The following is a 6,389-nucleotide window of genomic DNA, read 5'->3' as shown; positions in this document are numbered from 1 at the left end:
TCTGAGAGGCCATTGCTGAGGCTGGAGGAGGGGACCCCTCATGCCTGAGAGGCCTGAAGTATGCAGTCCTCCCTTGTTCTTGAAAGCCAGAGAGAAGGAGCACCCCTCCACCATCATCATTTTACAGAGAAATGACAGAAGACCTGCTCAAGTCTGAGAACCTCCTGATCTAGGCATCACAGAGGTGGGCCTAGAATCTGGGTCTCCAGAGATGCCCCTGGCTCTGCCCCTTCCCCCCAACTGAGATGGATTCTGGAATCCTGGCCCCTTAACCATTTCCCCTGTTCTCAAAGCTCCCCAGGCTCTGACTAAACATCCTGCCATCTGGTTCCCATTAGCTGGGATGGGGGTGGGGAGAAGCTTGCTCCCAGGTTTCTCTGGCACAGCCAGCCTGGAAGAGGGAGTGACACTCCTTCTTCCCCACCTAGGCAGGAAGCCCAAGGTCTGAGGTGCTCCCAGTTTCTTAGCTCCCAAGGAGCCCTGGCCTGGCTGCCCTTCTCCTGGTTTGGAAGTGCAGTGACCAATCCAGGTGGTTACTTTGGGAATGGTATTTCTGCAACGTACTCTGTCCAGCCAGAGTGCCCAGACATCTCTGAAACTTTGAAGGAACCCCGCAGAACCAGATTGTGGGGAGGGGCTCAGCAAAACCAACAGTTCCCATCAAGTTTGATTTTGTCCTCCCCTCTCCCCAAGAGCTCATTCGCAGACTCAGACTCTTCTCAGACTGAGTCAGCCAGGGCCACAGGCCAGCACTGATTCTAAGCCTGTGTCTGGAGAAGAGGGTGGGAGGGGCACTGGGATTTTCCAGGAACCAGGATAAGGCCTGGGGCTTGCTGTAAAGGACTTCAGACTTAATGCTCTGCTATGATCTGACTGGCCCTGAGATCTCAGGAACAATACTCCCTGCTCAGTGCTTCAGTCTTTACCTCATTATGGCAGACAAGCACTTCTTAGAAAGCTGTAAAGACGGATTGTAGGTAGGGAGAAGAATCTGCTCTATATAAACACCATAGCTTCTAGCTGCACAATGCCAGAATTCCAAGGGTCTCCTGCCAACTTTATTTTCCCTTCCTACATGGCCCTCTCCCCATATGCAGAGCTTTTCCCCCCTCAAGTCTCCTCAACGTTGTACAACCTTAGGACTCTTCTCTCATCAGGGGAGGGTTAGAGAACAGATTCTTTTCTCACCAAACATTCCTGAGCCACTGCAACTGTAGGCACAGGGATTCTTTAAGAAACAAAGAGACCGGGTGTCTAAAGGAAGCAGTGTTTTTGACAGAAATCGGACAAAGGCCTTGAGAAAGCAACTTTTGCTGAGATATGAATGAAAATAAGATATCCATGCAAATAGGACTCTGGTAAAGAGCCCTTCAAAAAGGAAGGCTGGCCAGTGCAAAGGCCTTGAGTTGGGGGAGTTTGACTCAAATTTAGAAACAACAGAGATAGTGAAATAAGTTGAGTGAGGAACTGAGACTGGGAAAGGACAGGAAGGTCTGCTTGAGAAACGTGTCAACAGTGACCAAGAAACATTACCTTTAACCTCAAAGAAAACAGAGCCACCAGAAACTTCTCAGCAAAATAATTGCACAATTCAACCTGTAGATTTAGCCCTTGGCAGCCAGGTGCAACACAGACTCACTGGGGTCACAAGGACAGAGGTGGAGACAGATATGAGGGACTGAGTTGTCTAGGGGAGAAGTTGATCATAGCTTGCCCTTGGTGAAATGAGTGTCAACTGCACACCTGCCTAAGCTCAGGAGCTGGATTGCAAGGCGGGTTAGCAAACATCCAAGCTTCTGTCAGGAAAGTATCTGGAGCTCAGGAACAATGTATTGCTTGTGATGATATATTGTTTACCCTAATAAAATTTGCCTGAAGATCAGAGAAGCAGAGCAAGCCACAACCACCACCTCTTACCTCACCAACTCCTCAACCTGAAAATCCTCAGCAGATAGGCCTCTAGCTGAATGAGTTTCCTCAGCCGAAAAGGCTTTAGTTCCTGTCTCTTTATGCCTTATATACCTTTCTCTGCCCAGCCATGTAATTTCCTATCTCAATATTCCTAGTGTTGGGATTAAAGGCGTGCGACTCCCAAGTACTGGGATTAAAGGTGTGTGCCACCACTGCCGGCTTCTATGTTTAATATAGTGGTTTGTTCTGTTCTCTGATCTTCAGGCAAATTTTGTTAGGGTACACAATATATCACAATTGGTGGCTGTTGCTGCTCTGTCACTCTATACAGGGAGTTCTGGCATTTGCCCAGTGCATAGAGTCTCTCCCATGTATCCTCACTCCTGCCAGGGTGTGGGGAAGAACAATGGTTTGGTAGCTCATACACGCCAGACAGGGAATAGGCCCATTCTTGAACTTTTCACATCTTATATGGGTACAGCAGATTTGTGTGTGTGTGTGTGTGTGTGTGTGCACTCATGCACACTTGTGCATTCACAAATACATAAGAATACCAGGTTTACATATATACATGTGGGGGCAGGCCTCAGGGCACAAGCAGGCAGCTGTTGTATGCCAGTAAAAATACAGGGGCCTTTCCCACTTAAAGCTTTCAGAAGAGAAAAGTAAAACTTTCCATGCCTTCCTCCTGCTGTCAGTGACCCTTCCATAGAGGAAAGTAAGCTTATTTTAATGTCATTGAAACTTCAGAGGATCTGCTCCCAATTAAAGAAGCACTCTTGTAGACGCTTTTATGAGCACTGTAGACAGAAGACCATTCATATTTACACTCATGGTCTGGGCTGCCTTTCCTGAGATGAGAATGGGAGATGGGGAGGGAGGGAACAGAACCTTTGTTGGGAAGATAGCTGGGGAGAGAATGGAGGGAGCAAGGCACTGACAGGCAGGAAAGAGGGCCCACGGCCTCCTCTGGCTGGGGTGTGGGTGTCCCTGGGGAGGGTGTCAGTGGAAGAGAGCCTGGAGAGGACACCATACAGCAAGGGGGACTTTGGGACCACTTTCCCATCTTCCTTTCCAGCCTGAAGTTCTAGCTGATTCATGCCAAAAACATGGGTTCTACTTGACTCTCCATGAAAGCTGTCTCACCCCACCAGGTGGACCTCAGGCACAGGACAGAGGCTAGGCAGAAACTGGGGCTTGGCTGGGGGAAAATAGGGACTTGCGAGAACTCAGTTGAGCACCCACTCCCTGGTGGCCCTCTGAGTGGGCACGTTTGTGTTCCAGTCCTGGCATCTACATCTCTAGCTCCAGACGCATGTGACTCAGCCCTGTTGGCCTTGCCAAGAAGTCTAGACCCAAGAGGCCCCTGTAGAGGGGGTGATCCTGCTGCTGCCGCTGTTTCCTCACTGGCCTTAGCTGAGCGCTGTGCATGTGCAGCTGTGCACCCCATTCCTTGATTTGTGCATTCACAGGCACAGCAAAGGGGGTTACCTGGAGGTGTGTGCTTGAGTGTAACAGTCCGAAGGGGTCCAGCTCCTGTCCTAAATTGTTAGGTCTGGGGAAAGAGGACACACAGCCCTTCCTTCCCCCTTCTCATAGCTATTCCTACTACCAGTTCATTGGGGCTAGGTGCACTCCCCTGGGTATACATCCCACCCCACAGGCTCTGTTCACACCTGAAAAAATGCTGGGCCCACCCTAGAGACTCCTGCTGGCCCCAGGACTGGTCTGGGATCCCATTGGAGTCCCAACTTGGGCTGACATCTTGCTGGGGCCTCATTTCTTTCCCTGAAACAAGCACATGTGTGGGCATGCCCACACACTTTCAGGACTCTACTTGCTGTTTCTCTCTCTCTCTCTCTCTCTCTCTCTCTCTCTCTCTCTCTCTCTCTCTCTCCCTCCCTCCCTCCCTCTCTCCCTTCCTTCCTTCCTTCCTTCCTTCCTTCCTTCCTTCCTTCCTTCCTTCCTTTCTTTCTTTCTTTCTTTCTTTCTTTCTTTCTTTCTTTTTTTTCTTGAGACAAGGTCTCTCTGTAGTATTGGAAATTCACTACATAGAGCAGGTTAGTCTTGAATTCATAGATATCTGCTTGCTCCTGCCTCCTGAGTGCTGAGATGAAAGGCATGTGTACCATGCTTGATGCTTCTTTGAGTGTGAATTTGGTGTTCATGGTCCTTATTGGGAAGCTTCAGGGATGGAAGATCTGGGAGTGGTTGTGGCCTCGGTCTTTAGAAGGCTTCCTGTGACTACTCCTGGCCCCGAGCTAGCCTAAGATGTCAGCGCCTTTGTAGAGCAGCTCTGCCCCAGGAGGGCCTATCTCTACTATTCCCTGACAGAGGCAGAAAGCCAGTCTGTCTTTTCCTCACCCTTCAGTCTCCTCTATTAGTAGTGTTCCACTGAGGGTCCCAGCTAAGTTTTCCACAGGAGCTCAGGTCTAATACTAAAAGCAACATGAGTGCTCCAAGACATTTTCTTGTCCTGATATCCTCCAGGGTCAACCCAATGCTCTGAGGCAAGAATGCCTACTCCAGGAGCCCAGCTGCACAAGTAGAAGGGTTTTATATGCCTCCACAACCTGCCAGTCCATCCCTGGTACTGTGGGGCTAGTGCCTGTCAACTGTTCTCATTTGCCAAGCACTGACATGTGGCTTAGGCCCTGATGCAACCCATGACCAAGTTTTCTTCATGATCATGTGTAACACAAATTGATAAATGGCCTTATTAATAAAAAAAAAAAAACCCAGAGCCAGAAATTGGAGTGAAAGCTGAAAGATCAGAGAAACCGAGCAAGCCAGCCATGTTCTTACCTCTATAAAATCATCAGCCTCAAGAGAGAGACTTCCTGTTTACTCATGCCTTATATACCTTTCTGTGCTCTGCCATCTTCCTTCCTTCCTAGTGCTGGGATTAAAGGCGTGTGCCACCACGCCTGGCTCTGTTCCCAGTGTAGCCTTGAACTCATAAAGATCCGGAAACCTCTATGTTTAATATAGTGGCTGACTTGGTCCTCTGATCCCCAGGCAAACTTTATTGGGGTACACAATATATCACCTCAATCATGGGCTGGCTCTTGCTTCCTATAAATCCTAGTTCTGTCCAATGCCCTCCAACCCTGTCCCTAACCACTCCCCCCACTGCAGGCCTTAGGGTGTTTTAGCTCCATCATAATGGGCTCTTGATGCCTTGTCTCCATCCCATCTCCCTTATAGAACTCACATCCTTTGGGCAGGATTGCCCTTAGAGGCCTGCTCACTCTACTCTCCTCCATTATAGGAACCCATTCCCATGTATCTACACACTTTCCTGGAACACACACTTTCCAAGATATATAGCACCCTTCTTCTCCAGCCAGCTAATGTAGAGACAAGGTTTTCTTGGAGATATGCTTCCTTATGTTGAGCTTTAGTCTGTTTCCAGAAGTTTCTATGACTGGGCCTCTTCTTTCCTGTTACTGAGGTCCCCTGATTCTCTTCATTTCCACCACAGTCTCCAGTGGAGGATGACTGAGAGTACCATGACTGAATTGGAAAGCAGGCTGCCCCCTGCTACTGTGGCCTTGGTGCAGGAGGCTAGCCTCCAGAGCTTCTGTGGATGGACTTGGCTTCTCCAAGGCCCCACAAATCCCTCAGGCCCCACCTGGAGCTGTATAGACAAAGCTGCTGAGCTGGGGAAAGACCTGCTCAGTGCCCTGGCTCCCTGGGACTAGGTGGAGAAGGAGGGTTTTCTTCCAGAATACACAGGAGCTAGTTTCTTTTCCATTCCTCAGGAGCAGAGGATATAGGGAGGGTGGAGGGAGGCAGCCACACTGCAGTGGTTTCTCTCGCCAAATTCCCCAGTCCTAGGAAAGATCCACAGGAAAAACCCACAAGAATTTGAATGTCTGAGCTGGGGTCATGATTGAAATGAAATTTTCTAAAAAGAAAGGAAGAAATAACAAAAACAGAAAAAGGCAGGAAAAAGTAAAACACTAAGCAAAAAATAAAACAAAGAACAAGCAACCAAAAGCCCCTTCCACCCTTGTATTACAGAAAGGTCTGAAGCAGCAACCTTGTGGAGGATAGAAAGGGGCCTTAAAGTACTTTGATATGAACTGGGCCCCTGAGCCAAGTTGCTGGGCCTTCTTCTCCCCAGATTTCTTCAGCTCAAGTTGGGAGGCTCCATGTTCTATCCTCCAAAGAGCTTGACATTCCAAGTTATTACTAAGGAATTAGGCCCTGGCTTCTCAGCAGGGCCAGTCTAGGGGCCCTTTCTGTTAGTCCTAAGCTCTTGCCTGCTCCCTCCTCTCCAGCCAGAGGATTTCAGTTTCTTGCTAGCAGCAACTCCCCTGCCCCCAGCCCTCCAGTGTGTGCATGCATATATATGTGTGGGGGGGTATATGGGTATATAGAGGTCAAAGATTGATGTCGGGTGTCTTTTTCAGTTGTTCTCTACCTTATTTTTTAAATATCTCTTTTTATGTGTGTGTGTGACTGTTTACTTA

The sequence above is a fragment of the Peromyscus californicus genome, unplaced genomic scaffold (assembly GCF_007827085.1).
Source record: "Peromyscus californicus insignis strain IS unplaced genomic scaffold, ASM782708v3 Scaffold_10__1_contigs__length_136768540, whole genome shotgun sequence".
Classification (NCBI taxonomy): Eukaryota; Metazoa; Chordata; class Mammalia; order Rodentia; family Cricetidae; genus Peromyscus; species Peromyscus californicus.
Note: the sequence above shows the minus strand (reverse complement) of the source record.